Genomic DNA, 14,919 nt, shown 5'->3' on the forward strand with positions numbered 1-14,919 from the left:
GTATCCTTGCTCCCGTGAAGCGTTGAACAGGCTGAGTGATGGTCCATCTAGAAGATTGACCATGTACGCCAGTTTTCTTGCATAATCACCAAAACGATCAGGCTGGGCTTGGAATGTCAGCTCACATTGTGGGTAATGAATTCCTGCAACCATCGGGATCTCCGGAATATCTGCCTGGTGGTGGAATACTCGGTTCCAGTACGGACGCGGGTGCCTGTGGGAGACCGAAGGGGGGAACCAGTTCTGGTCCGAGGGCGGGAGCGGGAGCATTAGTCACAGCGATTGTCGGGGCAGCAAAAAAAAGGAGGACCTGCGAGAAGCTGGGAGTGGGACTGAGGCGGCCAGAGGCTGCTGAATTGAGTTGGCAAGAATGTTAATAGCTGTCAGCTGACGCTGGCGGTCCCCAGTAAGTTTGTAGACAGCGGCCGTGAGTGCGGAAATCGCAGATACTTGATTCCGATTGTCCGCGGCGGGCTATTCAACCGTTGCGGCCTTGGATGATACCTGTTCCTCCAGCTGGGCTTGTCGGCATGAGATTATCTGCCTCATTGCTGCCATAACTTCACTCAGAACAGATTCCATTGCCCGTAGCTTGTCCCCTACTTGACCAATGAATCTTAGGGCCAAAGTCAGCTGCTTAGAGATACCGAAATTGGAGAGAGTCGATAGTTCACGGACTTTAATGCGAACAGAGTTAGAGAGAAAAGAAAACAATAAGTGCAAGGCCAAACAGGGCTGTTAACTAAAACTCCCAAACGGAAAATGAAGCCAGCCCTGCGGCTAAAAGGAATAACTAAATATAAAACGAATACTGCTAGTCTTCAGAGTCAGTTGACTCGACAGTCCAATTTCTCAAGCAAGGCCAATGCAAATAGGCAGCGAAGCGTTACTGTGGTTTGCTCAAGTCTCGGTAAGTACTATGACGAAAAGAATGGAGTTAAATACTGTCCCAATGAAATAATAATTAGCTGACACGTGCATATTCACAAGCGCAATTGCCGCGCTGCCGAATCTGTGGCTGTGACACACCCTGGATAAGTAAAGCTAAAGCCCAAGTAGTAGATTACTGTGATTGCCCTGGTGAAGCCCAGTTACGTGGCACTGGCTCTCATGGGCATGATCCTGCCACCCTCTCTTCGGGAGATGACACTGGCCCTGGTTTTGTAGTTAGCTGGAGAATAGAATTTCAGAGTTGTACACTTTGATAATAAATGAACCTTTGAAGATCAACCACTCAGAATATCTGCAATTTTTATTGGGTGGAAAAAGCTACCCGCCACAGTAACTAGGCCAGGACTGTGTGGGTCCATGAGGAAGCAAGAGGACATATGGAAGAAAGACAATGAGAAATGTAGAATTTGCTTTTACTTTTGCACATAAAATAGCACGATTTTATTTATAAATCTGGTTTAGAAAATTTATTTTTAATGACACTTAATTTGTATTTTGTAATTGAGTGAGTGCTGAGATCAGAGGTAGGGGGAAGATGTTGCACAGCAATTTGGGGTTACAATGACTTAAATTTCACTTGAATTAGTTCTTGCCATTGAGGCCAGGCAGCAAGTGATTATCTGGGTTGTCCCCTCCATAGTCCTTCTTTCCTCTTCTTCTATCTGGCTTCTCAGCTCCTTGTCAGGTAGCTGGTGTCGAGGGCTAACCACACATGTTATGAGGTTCTGCAGCATTCAAATTGATGTTCAGATTCAGATTTACTTATCACAGGTACATTGAAAGATCCAGTGAAATGAGTCATTAGCATAAACATCCAATTAAAGATGTGCTGGGGGGCAGCCTACAAGTGTCACCACACATACTGGCACCAACATAGCTTGTCCACAACGCTCAGCAGAACAACAGTAAAACAGAACGTGCCAAGCAACAAAGCAACCGCAGCAAAATGAGCCCCATTCTTCCCTCCCTCCACACACATACATAGTCCTCTAACCCCAGGACAGGGCATGTCCAGCCTCCAATTCACAGATACTGAGCCCCAACTTTCCCAGCAGATTCACAGAGATTTGTAGACTTGGGGCTCAATTTCTGTACTTCCAATCGACTTTTGGGCTTTGATCCAGACCTCTGATTGACCTTTGGGCTTCAGTCTTGGTTTTGACCCAGGACTTGTAGATAATGATGAATGAGGAACCTGCATGAGAACCTGATCACTAGACTCGCCAATGACAGGACCCCAAACATGAGGCCTCGAGCTCCGGCATGTAGTAGACCACAGTGGGTGTTGGTACCCTCTGTGCTGTACTGTGCATTGTACTGTCATAGCTTGTACTGCCACATGGCGGTGGCCATATTATGCAAGGCTTGCAGACAGGAATCTTGATCCCTGAGCTTCTGTCATCCAGTAGGCATCTTTTGGATTACTCAAGTGCAAAAGGAAATGCGACAGTTGTCAGAATACTGTGCACTAAATTGTCTTTGGCTACATTCCAGTTGGATGTTCATTAGTATGGAATCTTCTGAGGTTCCCATGCCTTGGCAAGGATGACGTGTGCCTACAATGTCCAGTCAGTGGCACGTCACATCACAGGACAGCCTGTTGCTCTCTGGTAATGGAAAATAAAATGTAGTTGGCTGTGTTTGACTATTAGGTATCAGTGACACATAATCACAAGAGATTCTGCACATCCAGAGCAACACACACAAAATGTGGAAGAACTCAGCAGGTAAGGCAGCACCTATGAAGGGGAATAAACACTTGAGGTTTTGGGCCAAGACCGTTCATCAGGACTGATCACTATAGGTAGCAGTGGGTTCCTTTACACAGCAATAGACAGCAAACTGTGAAATAGCGCACGTATTCTCCAGCTCCAATCTAGAATGAGCCAGATGCTGTGAAATTCACTGTTACAATCACTGTGGCAGCTATTACCAATATCATTCTCACCCTGCAGAGAGGTTGTTGCTGTGGCTGTGGTAGGTAGTAATCTTCACTGAGGAATTCCTTATTAAAGAATGGCTATCTCACTCATTATTTGACTGTACAGTCCAGATACTCACTACCATTCAGGGCCCCAAACAGTCCGTCCAGGTGAGGCAACACTTCAGCTGTGACCCTGTTGGGGTCATCTGTTGTATCCAATGTGGCCTCTGGTATATCGGTGAGACCTGACATAGATTGGGAGACCGGACTGCTGAGCACTTACTCTCTGTCCACAAGAAAAAGCGGGATCTCCTAGGGGCCATCTATTTCAATTCTACTTCCCATTCCCATTCCATTATGTCAGTCCATGGACTCCTCTACTGCCGTGATGAGACCACACTCAGGTTGGAGGAAGGAACACCTTATATTCTGTCTGGAGAGCCTCCAACCTGTTGGCATGAATATCGATTTCTCAAACTTCCAGTAATTGCATCTCCCCCAACCCCCACTTCACCATTCCACACTCCCATTTCCCTCTCTATCTTATCTCCTTATCTGCCCATTGCCTCCCTCTGGTGCTCCACTCCTTCCTTTTCTTCCATTGCCGTCTGTCCTTTCCTGTCATATTCCCCCTTCTCCAACCCTTTATCACTTTCACCAATCGACTTCCCAGCCCTTTATTTCACTCCTCCCCTTTCCAGTTCCACCTACTACCTTGCACTTCTTCCTCTTCTCCCCCCCCACTTTCTTACTTTGACTTCTAATCTCTTTTTTCCCAGTCCTGATGAAGTGTCTCAGCCCAAAACATCGACTGTATTCTTTTCCATAGACGCTGCCTGTCCTGCTAAGTTCCTCCAGCATTTTGTGTGTGTTGTTTTGATTTCTAGCATCTGCAGATTTTCTCTTGTTCGTCCCTCAAATAGTTCCTGTGTTTTTTTTTAATTCTGCTTCCTTATAGTGTTCACATTAGGGTACAGTAAAAAAAAAGGGTTCGAACAGAAATCAAGTACAAAACAGCTCTACTGAAGTTCTGTAGTTTAAGATTTGCCGTTACGATTTATCTGTTGCTCCGCAGAGTTCTGGGGCACTGTTGTACACATGTGACAATTTCATCATTTTGAAATTTGGCACAATATCATAGAAGTGTGTATTGATGCTAGAAGCCATTTTGGTCTAAATCAACCTTACACCCATGAGTGTTACCAGCCCATGTCCGTGTACATCTGTTGGGGCAACTATTTGCATTTGTTAGAGTGATTTTTGTGTTTACATTTAGCAAATGGCTTTGGCCACCAGTCTTCTGTTCCCTGACAATGTACTGTGGATTTAGTTTGTAACAGTGCATTTCCTAAAAGCTGTGAATCCCAGTCCATTTGTAACAATGCATTTCCTAAAAGCTGTGAATACCAGTTCAGACGCTGCTGGCGCCTGGGATGGGATGTGAACCAGAAGGTGTGAAGGTTGCATGTAGTTTTGAAGACAGCATTATCTATACTTTGTAAATATGGATTGTCCTTCCTGTTAAGCACGTAAAATACCAAATAAATGTATTGTGGATTCAGTTTGGAACAGTGCTTTTCCTAAAAGCTGTGGATCCCAGTCCAGATGCTGATGGCGCCGGTGGGATGGATGTAATCAAAAGGTGTGAAGTTTTTATGTAGCTTCAAAAGAAAGCATTGTCTATACTTTGTAAATATGAATTGCCCTTTGTGTTTAGCAAATAATTGTCGAGTCCCACACTGAGCCAGCAGACCCTTCCACCGAAAGCGTCTCCGTATGACCTTGTTTTGTCAAATAAAGAAGCTGCTTTGTGTCTACCAGTAACTCTCTCTCCGATGACTTTGTTCACGCAACATCACTTAGTACCTTTAATGTTGCAAAATAGCCGTTCCCCGCATTTCTCTGAATGAAATGTTGGGGGGGAGGGTTTACTGACAGGGGTGCCAAGTGTCATTATCTGCTGATGAGGAGGGCTATAAAAAATGAACAGTAGTTGAGGAGGGTGTCACAGACATCAATGTTTGTAACTACAGGCAGTGTAGAGAGTTACCAACTAAATATAAGTCAAAGGAAACAGAATATCCTATTTCAAATAAAATTTACTTTTTGTTAAATTGAAGGTTTAGTGATTTTAAAGAACGTTAATCCCAAGAGCTAAGAAGCAGCCAAGAATCCAACCTCCCACACTACTCTTCATAGGGATACATTTTCTGCTTCTGAAGGTGCCAAGCCTATTATGAAAAATCAGTAAAATAAAAATGTTCAATTATCAGATAGTTCCAAAACATTTACTCAGGAATGTGATTCCTTCTAACTTACAGAAATGTCTGTATTTTGCAGTATTTTCCCAATCACTCACTGTAACCTCTCTAGAGGTTGTAGTCTGAAGCATTATTTGACATTTCACATGACAAGTGTCTGAAAACTTGGCCAAGAAGGAAGCTTAAAAAGTGCCCCAAAGGAAGAGTAGGCCTCAACAATGTTAATTCCTCTGGGGCACCACCGGCCAATCAATGGAAACCAGCAATGGGCCTGAAGCCAAAGAATGTGGCAAGCCAAAGGAGAAAAAAGACCGACCTTGTAGGCATTCCAACATGAAAATGAGAATTTAATGGAAAGTGCAAAAATTGGTGATGGTTATGATGCTGACTACTATAGCAAGGCGGTCAAGCTTTGTAGCTGGAGATGGTCGTCACCTGGGATCATTTTGTGTTGTGTCAGACAAAGGCTGAATGTTGTCCAGGACTTTCCGCTTGAAGGCATGAGTTACCTCATTTGCCAATAAGCTGCACTTGGGAAGTAACCTTGTGTAATCAGTAAACGTTCCCACTCTGATCTTATGACAATAGACAATAGGTGCAGGAATAGGCCATTCGGCCCTTTGAGTCAGCACTGCCATTCACTGTGATCATGGCTGATCATCAGTACCCCGTTCCTGCCTTCTCCCCATATCCCTTGACTCCGCAGTCATTAAGACCTCTATCTAGCTCTTTCTTGAAAGCATCCAGAGAATTGGCCTCCACTGCCTTCTGAGGCAGAGCATTCCACAGATCCACAACACTCCGGGTGAAAAAGTTTTTCCTCAACTCCGGTCTAAATGGCTTACCCCTTATTCTCAAATTTGGCCTCTGGTTCTGGACTCCCCCAACATTGGGAACATGTTTCCCGCCTCTATCGTGTCCAATCCCTTAGTAATCTTATATGTTTCAATCAGATCCCCTCTCATCCTTCTAAATTCAATCATATACAAGCCCAGTCATTCCAATCTTTCAATATATGACAGTCCTGCCATCCCGGAAATTAACCTCATGAACCTACACTGCACTCCCTCAATAGCTAGAATGTCCTTCCTCAAATTTGGAGACCAAACCTGCACACAATACTCCAGATGTGGTCGCACCAGGGCCCTGTACAACTGCAGAAGGACCTCTTTGCTCCTATCCTCAACTCCCCTTGTTATGAAGGCCAGCATGCCATTAGCTTTCTTCACTGCCTGCTGTACCTGCATGCTTACTTTCAGTGACTGATTGACAAGGACACCTAGATCTCGTTGTACTTCCCCTTTTCCTAACTTGACACCATTTAAATAGTAATCTGCCTTCCTGTTCTTGCCACCAAAGTAAATAACCTCACATTTATCCACATTAAACTGCATCTGCCATGCATCTGCCCACTCACCCAACCTGTCCAAGTCATCCTGCATTATCACGACATCCTCCGCACATTTCACACTGCCACCCAGCTTTGTGTCATCTGAAAATTTGCTAATGTTACTTTTAATCCCTTCATCTAAATCATTAATGTATATTGTAAATAGCTGCGGTCCCAGCACTGAACCCTGCGGTACCCCACTAGTCACTGCCTGCCATTCTGAAAAGGACCTGTTAATCCCTACTCTTTGTTTCCTGTCTGCCAACTAATGTTCTACCCATGTCAGTACCCTACTCCCAATACCATGTGCTCTAATTTTGCCCACTAATCTCCTATGTGGGACCTTATCAAAGGCTTTCTGAAAGTCCAGGTACACTACATCCACTGGCTCTTCCTTGTCTATTTTCATAGTTACATCCTCAAAAAATTCCAGAAGATTAGTCAAGCATGATTTCCCCTTCGTAAATCCATGCTGACTCGGACTTGATCCTGTTGCTGCTATCCAAATGTGCCGCTATTTCATCCTTTATAATTGACTCCAGCATCTTCCCCACCACTGATGTCAGACTAACTGGTCTATAATTGCCTGTTTTCTCTCTCCCTCCTTTCTTAAAAAGTGAGATAACATTAGCTACCCTCCAGTCCTCAGGAACTGACCCTGAATCTATAGAACATTGGAAAATGATTACCAATGCGTCTACGATTTCTAGAGCCACCTCTGTAAGTACCCTGGGGTGCAGACCATCAGGCCCTGGGGATTTATCAGCCTTCAGACACCATTTTCTGCCTAAGGTGAATCTCCTTAAGTTCCTCCATTACCCTAGGTCCTCCGGCTACTATTACATCTGGGAGATTGTTTGTGTCTTCCCTGGTGAAGACAGATCCAAAGTACCTGTTCAACTCATCTGCCATTTCCTTGTTCCCCATAATAAATTCACCCGTTTCTGTCTTCAAGGGCCCAACTTTGGTCTTAACTAATTTTTTCCTCTTCACATACCTAAAGAAGCTTTTACTATCCTCCTTTATATTCTTGGCTAGCTTGCCTTCGTATCATATAATCAAATTAAAGAGGCTAGGCGTGAGGAGGTTAGTTCACAACAGGGGGATGGGAACCAGTGCAGAGAGACAGAGGGGTGTAAAGTGAGGGTAGAAGCAAAAAGTACTAAGGAGAAAAGTAAAAGTGGCAGGCCGACAAATCCAGGGCAAGCATTAAAAAGGGCCACTTTTCAACATAATTGTATAAGGGCTAAGAGAGTTGTAAAAGAGCGCTTGAAGGCTTTGTGTGTCAATGCAAGGAGCATTCGTAATAAGGTGGATGAATTGAAAGTGCAGATTGTTATTAATGATTATGATATAGTTGGGATCACAGAGACATGGCTCCAGGGTGACCAGGGATGGGAGCTCAACGTTCAGGGATATTCAATATTCAGGAGGGATAGACATGAAGGAAGGGGAGGTGGGGTGGTGTTGCTGGTTAAAAAAGAGATTAACGCAATAGAAAGGAAGGACATAAGCCGGGAAGATGTGGAATCGATATGGGTAGAGCTGCGTAACACTAAGGGGCAGAAGACGCTGGTGGGAGTTGTGTACAGGCCACCTAACAGTAGTAGTGAGGTCGGAGATGGTATTAAACAGGAAATTAGAAATGTGTGCAATAAAGGAACAGCAGTTATAATGGGTGACTTCAATCTACATGTAGACTGGGTGAACCAAATTGGTAAAGGTGCTGAGGAAGAGGATTTCTTGGAATGTATGTGGGATGGTTTTTTGAACCAACATGTCGAGGAACCGACTAGAGAGCAGGCTATTCTGGACTGGGTTTTGAGCAATGAGGAAGGGTTAATTAGCGATCTTGTCGTGAGAGGCCCCTTGGGTAAGAGTGACCATAATATGGTGGAATTCTTCATTAACATGGAGAGTGACGTAGTTAATTCAGAAACAAAGGTTCTGAACTTAAAGAGGGGTAACTTTGAAGGTATGAGACGTGAATTAGCTAAGATAGACTGGCAAATGACACTTCAAGGATTGACGGTGGATATGCAATGGCAGGCATTTAAAGGTTGCATGGATGAACTACAACAATTGTTCATCCCAGTTTGGCAAAAGAATAAATCAAGGAAGGTAGTGCACCCGTGGCTGACAAGAGAAATTAGGGATAGTATCAATTCCAAAGAAGTAGCATACAAATTAGCCAGAGAAAGTGGCTCACCTGAGGACTGGGAGAAATTCAGAGTTCAGCAGAGGAGGACAAAGGGCTTAATTAGGAAGGGGAAAAAAGATTATGAGAGAAAACTGGCAGAGAACATAAAAACGGACTGTAAAAGCTTTTATAGATATATAAAAAGGAAAAGACTGATAAAGACAAATGTAGGTCCCCTGCAAACAGAAACAGGTGAATTGATTATGGGGAGCAAGGACATGGCAGACCAATTGAATAATTACTTTGGTTCTGTCTTCACTAAGGAGGACATAAATAATCTTCCAGAAATAGTAAGGGACAGAGGGTCCAGTGAGATGGAGGAACTGAGCGAAATACATGTTAGTAGGGAAGTGGTGTTAGGTAAATTGAAGGGATTGAAGGCAGATAAATCCCCAGGGCCAGATGGTCTGCATCCCAGAGTGCTTAAGGAAGTGGCCCAAGAAATAGTGGATGCATTAGTGATAATTTTTCAAAACTCGTTAGATTCTGGACTAGTTCCTGAGGATTGGAGGGTGGCTAATGTAACCCCACTTTTTAAAAAAGGAGGGAGAGAGAAACCGGGGAATTATAGGCCGGTTAGCCTAACGTCGGTGGTGGGGAAACTGCTGGAGTCAGTTATCAAGGATGTGATAACAGCACATTTGGAAAGCGGTGAAATGATCGGACAAAGTCAGCATGGATTTGTGAAAGGAAAATCATGTCTGACGAATCTCATAGAATTTTTTGAGGATGTAACTAGTAGAGTGGATAGGGGAGAACCAGTGGATGTGGTATATTTGGATTTTCAAAAGGCTTTTGACAAGGTCCCACACAGGAGATTAGTGTGCAAATTTAAAGCACACGGTATTGGGGGTAAGGTATTGGTGTGGGTGGAGAATTGGTTAGCAGACAGGAAGCAAAGAGTGGGAATAAACGGGACCTTTTCAGAATGGCAGGCGGTGACTAGTGGGGTACCGCAAGGCTCAGTGCTGGGACCCCAGGTGTTTACAATATATATTAATGACTTGGATGAGGGAATTAAATGCAGCATCTCCAAGTTTGCGGATGACACAAAGTTGGGTGGCAGTGTTAGCAGTGAGGAGGATGCTAAGAGGATGCAGGGTGACTTGGATAGGTTGGGTGAGTGGGCAAACTCATGGCAGATGCAATTTAATGTGGATAAATGTGAAGTTATCCACTTTGGTGGCAAAAATAGGAAAACAGATTATTATCTGAATGGTGGCGGATTAGGAAAAGGGGAGGTGCAACGAGACCTGGGTGTCATTATACACCAGTCATTGAAAGTGGGCATGCAGGTACAGCAGGCGGTGAAAAAGGCGAACGGTATGCTGGCATTTATAGCGAGAGGATTCGAGTACAGGAGCAGGGAGGTACTACTGCAGTTGTACAAGGCCTTGGTGAGACCACACCTGGAGTATTGTGTGCAGTTTTGGTCCCCTAATCTGAGGAAAGACATCCTTGCCATAGAGGGAGTACAAAGAAGGTTCACCAGATTGATTCCTGGGATGGCAGGTCTTTCATATGAAGAAAGACTGGATGAACTGGGCTTGTACTCGTTGGAATTTAGAAGATTGAGGGGGGATCTGATTGAAACGTATAAGATCCTAAAGGGATTGGACAGGCTAGATGCGGGAAGATTGTTCCCGATGTTGGGGAGGTCTAGAACGAGGGGTCACAGTTTGAGGATAGAGGGGAAGCCTTTTAGGACCGAGGTTAGGAAAAACTTCTTCACACAGAGAGTGGTGAATCTGTGGAATTCTCTGCCACAGCAAACTGTTGAGGCCAGTTCATTAGCTATGTTTAAAAGGAAGTTAGATATGGCCCTTGTGGCTACAGGGGTCAGGGGGTATGGAGGGAAGGCTGGGTTCTGAGTTGGATGATCAGCCATGATCATAATAAATGGCGGTGCAGGCTCGAAGGGCCGAATGGCCTACTCCTGCACCTATTTTCTATGTTTCTATGTTTCTATGACATAGTTAATTCAGAAACAAAGGTTCTGAACTTAAAGAGGGGTAACTTTGAAGGTATGTGACGTGAATTAGCTAAGATAGACTGGCAAATGACACTTAAAGGATTGACGGTGGATATGCAATGGCAAGCATTTAAAGGTTGCATGGATGAACTACAACAATTGTTCATCCCAGTTTGGCAAAAGAATAAATCAAGGAAGGTAGTGCACCCGTGGCTGACAAGAGAAATTAGGGATAGTATCAATTCCAAAGAAGAAGCATACAAATTAGCCAGAGAAAGTGGCTCACCTGAGGACTGGGAGAAATTCAGAGTTCAGCAGAGGAGGACAAAGGGCTTAATTAGGAAGGGGAAAAAAGATTATGAGAGAAAACTGGCAGGGAACATAAAAATGGACTGTAAAAGCTTTTATAGATATGTAAAAAGGAAAAGACTGGTAAAGACAAATGTAGGTCCCCTGCAGACAGAAACAGGTGAATTGATTATGGGGAGCAAGGACATGGCAGACCAATTGAATAATTACTTTGGTTCTGTCTTCACTAAGGAGGACATAAATAATCTTCCAGAAATAGTAGGGGACATAGGGTCCAGTGAGATGGAGGAACTGAGCGAAATACATGTTAGTAGGGAAGTGGTGTTAGGTAAATTGAAGGGATTGAAGGCTGATAAATCCCCAGGGCCAGATGGTCTGCATCCTAGAGTGCTTAAGGAAGTAGCCCAAGAAATAGTGGATGCATTAGTGATAATTTTTCAAAACTCGTTAGATTCTGGACTAGTTCCTGAGGATTGGAGGGTGGCTAATGTAACTCCACTTTTTAAAAAAGGAGGGAGAGAGAAACCGGGGAATTATAGACCGGTTAGCCTAACGTCGGTGGTGGGGAAACTGCTGGAGTCAGTTATCAAGGATGTGATAACAGCACATTTGGAAAGCGGTGAAATGATCGGACAAAGTCAGCATGGATTTGTGAAAGGAAAATCATGTCTGACGAATCTCACAGAATTTTTTGAGGATGTAACTAGTAGAGTGGATAGGGGAGAACCAGTGGATGTGGTATATTTGGATTTTCAAAAGGCGTTTGACAAGGTCCCACACAGGAGATTAGTGTGCAAACTTAAAGCACACAGTATTGGGGGTAAGGTATTGGTGTGGGTGGAGAATTGGTTAGCAGACAGGAAGCAAAGAGTGGGAATAAACGGGACCTTTTCAGAATGGCAGGCAGTGACTAGTGGGGTACCGCAAGGCTCAGTGCTGGGACCCCAGTTGTTTACAATATATATTAATGACTTGGATGAGGGAATTAAATGCAGCATCTCCAAGTTTGCGGATGACACGAAGCTGGGTGGCAGTGTTAGCTGTGAGGAGGATGCTAAGAGGATGCAGGGTGACTTGGATAGGTTGGGTGAGTGGGCAAATTCATGGCAGATGCAATTTAATGTGGATAAATGTGAAGTTATCCACTTTGGTGGCAAAAATAGGAAAACAGATTATTATCTGAATGGTGGCCGATTAGGAAAAGGGGAGGTGCAACGAGACCTGGGTGTCATTATACACCAATCATTGAAAGTGGGCATGCAGGTACAGCAGGCGGTGAAAAAGGCAAATGGTATGCTGGCATTTATAGCGAGAGGATTCGAGTACAGGAGCAGGGAGGTACTACTGCAGTTGTACAAGGCCTTGGTGAGACCACACCTGGAGTATTGTGTGCAGTTTTGGTCCCCTAATCTGAGGAAAGACATCCTTGCCATAGAGGGAGTACAAAGAAGGTTCACCAGATTGATTCCTGGGATGGCAGGACTTTCATATGAAGAAAGACTGGATGAACTGGGCTTGTACTCGTTGGAATTTAGAAGACTGAGGGGGGATCTGATTGAAACGTATAAGATCCTAAAGAGATTGGACAGGCTAGATGCAGGAAGATTGTTCCCGATGTTGGGGAAGTCCAGAACGAGGGGCCACAGTTTGAGGATAGAGGGGAAGCCTTTTAGGACCGAGATTAGGAAAAACTTCTTCACACAGAGAGTGGTGAATCTGTGGAATTCTCTGCCACAGGAAACAGTTGAGGCCAGTTCATTGGCTATATTTAAGAGGGAGTTAGATATGGCCCTTGTGGCTACGGGGATCGGGGGTATGGAGGGAAGGCTGGGGCGGGGTTCTGAGTTGGAGGATCAGCCATGATCATAATAAATGGCGGTGCAGGCTCGAAGGGCCGAATGGCCTACTCCTGCACCTATTTTCTATGTTTCTATGTTTCTATATCTCTTCTCCCCGTATTGCCTTTTTAGTTATCCTCTGTTGCGCTTTAAAAGTTTTCCAATCCTCTCGCTTCCCGCTCATCTTTGCTAAGTTATACTTATTCTCTTTCATTTTTATACTGTCCTTGACTTCCCTTGTCAGCCACGGTCACCCTTTACTCCCCTTAGAATCTTTCTTCCTCTTTGGAATGAACTGATCCTGCACCTTCTGTATTATTCCCAGAAATACCTGCCATTGTTGTTCCACTGTCATCCCTGCTAGGGTATCTTTCCAGAAAACTTTGGCCAGCTCCTCCGTCATGGCTCCATAGTCCCCTTTGTTCAACTGTAATACTGACACTTCCAATTTTCCCTTCTCCCTCTCAAATTGTAGATGAAAACTTATCATATTATGGTCACTACCTCCTAATGGCTCCTTTACCTCGAGTTCCCTGATCGAATCCGGTTCATTGCACAACACTAAATCTAGAATTGCATTCTCTCTGGTAGGCTCCAGTACAAGCTGCTCTAAGAATCCATCTCGGAGGGTCTCCACAAACTCCCTTTCTTGGGGTTCAGTACCAACCTGATTTTCCCAGTCTACCCACATGTTGAAATCCCCCATAACAACCGTAGAATTACCTTTGTGACATGCCAATTTTAACTCTTGATTCAACTTGCACCCTATATCCAGGCTACTGTTTGGGGCCTGTAGATAACTCCCATTAGGGTCTTTTTGCCCTTACAGTTTCTCAGTTCTATCCATACTGACTCTACATCTCCTGATTCTATGTCCCCCTCGCAAGTGACTGAATTTCATTCCTCACCAACACAGCCACCCCACCCCCTCTGCCAACCTGTCTGTCCTTTCGATAGGATGTATATCCTGAATATTCATTTCCCAGCCCTGGTCCTCTTGCAGCCATGTCTCTGTTATTCCCACAACATCATACTTGCCAACTGAGCCTCAAGCCCATCCACTTTATTTCTTATACTCCGTGCATTCATATATAATACTTTTAATCTATTTAAAGTAATACTTTTACTCCCCTCACCTTTCGCATTGATTCCTATTGCACTTGGCCATACTCTCTGATCCCTTCCTGAGCTTTCTGCCCCATTAATTCTGTTGTCTTTCTGAACTTTTCTTATTCTCTCTTTCCCTTTCACTCCATCCTTATATTTCCAGTTTGTCTCCCCCCCAACTACTTAGTTTAAACACACCCGTGTACCAGTGGCAAACCTGCCTGCCAGAACGCTGGTCCCCCGTCTGTTAAGATGCAACCCGTCCCTTCTGTACAATTCATCCTTACCCCAAAACAGATCCCAGTGGTCCAAGAATCCAAATCCCTGCTCCCCGCACCAGCCACACATTCAGATCCCCTATCTCCCTGTTCCTGCCCTCTCCAGCACGAGGAACTGGAAGCAAACCGGAGATAACCGCCCTGGAGGTCCTGCTTTTTGACCTTCTTCCGAGTTCTCTGAAGTCACACTGCAGAATGTCTTTCCTCCTCTTCCCGATGTCATTTGTCATTATGATGAAGACAAGCTCGTGGATGAGGGAGTTAAAAAGTTGCTTGAGACAAACACTCTTTGACCAAATAGCAAAATCATCTCCCCCCACCCCCGCCCCAACAGCAAGGCAAAGGCAAACAGACGTCCATATAACAAACGTGTAAACTGGTACATAAGTAACAGGAGCAATGAGTATCAGTTTAGTGTGTCATTAAGCCACAAGATTGACAAACATAACTGTTGATTTTTTAGTTATTTTATTCAGTAGAAATATCCCAAACAATACAACCCAAAGGGAAAGTCTACTCAAAGGGTAACAAGTAATTGCTCGTTTAGGTTTCTTCAGGTCGGATCAGTTTAGGAATCGCATTCCCAGTGGATCAGTTTTGCTGCTGCAATTCCTGAATATCCCATTCCAGTAAAAGAACGACCAGAACAACTGGGTAAAGAGACTTAAGCAGTGGCAAGATCAGACAAT

The sequence above is a fragment of the Mobula hypostoma genome, chromosome 20 (assembly GCF_963921235.1).
Source record: "Mobula hypostoma chromosome 20, sMobHyp1.1, whole genome shotgun sequence".
NCBI classification, from domain to species: Eukaryota; Metazoa; Chordata; class Chondrichthyes; order Myliobatiformes; family Myliobatidae; genus Mobula; species Mobula hypostoma.